This window comes from Charadrius vociferus, unplaced genomic scaffold (assembly GCF_000708025.1).
Source record: "Charadrius vociferus isolate BGI_N301 unplaced genomic scaffold, ASM70802v2 scaffold1413, whole genome shotgun sequence".
In the NCBI taxonomy this organism is placed as follows: domain Eukaryota; kingdom Metazoa; phylum Chordata; class Aves; order Charadriiformes; family Charadriidae; genus Charadrius; species Charadrius vociferus.
Window position 1 is genome coordinate 1229970 of NW_009647827.1, and position 636 is coordinate 1230605.

Below are 636 nucleotides of genomic sequence, written 5' to 3' on the forward strand. Positions count from 1 at the left end.
CTCTTGTCAGCGGTAATTACGAGCCTGGTGGAGTTTCCAGCCGATACTGGGTTGTCTTGCTCTTCCTGTACAAAGTCTCTTGATTATCAGCCTGTCCTCCCGCGTTTGTGCAAAGAAATCTCACCTATTTAGTCGCCTTTTGAAGGAATGGTAGCTCAAGGTTGGACCAGCAGTATTTTTGGATGTAGTAAATTCAGCAGAAAGCCTCAACACTGTCATTCTTGATAAGTTCATGTTGTTGCAACATAAGGCAAATTGTCTTATTATGCCTATAAATACTTTTTTTAATTCTGCTATGCTCTTGTCTGCAGTAGGACTTCTGTGGGAGTGAGTTAGAGGGCTCAGCTGGCAGCTGTGCAGTTGGAAGAGTATTTCTTGTCATGATTTTTTTACTTCTCAGTATAATTGGTTCATCTGGAGTCATGTATTACTAAGGCTCACTCAAGTCAGCAGGCTTTGAGCCAGATCCCATATAGGCAATGAGGAGATAAGGGGAGAATAGAAGGAACCCTTTCAGCAATGGTTAGAACTACATATCCAATTGTCCTCTGTTACCTAAACTATATTTGGGAACCTAACTAACAGTGAAGTCTAGACAGTAATCAGCTACAATAATTTTCTCCTTAGCTGAAAGCA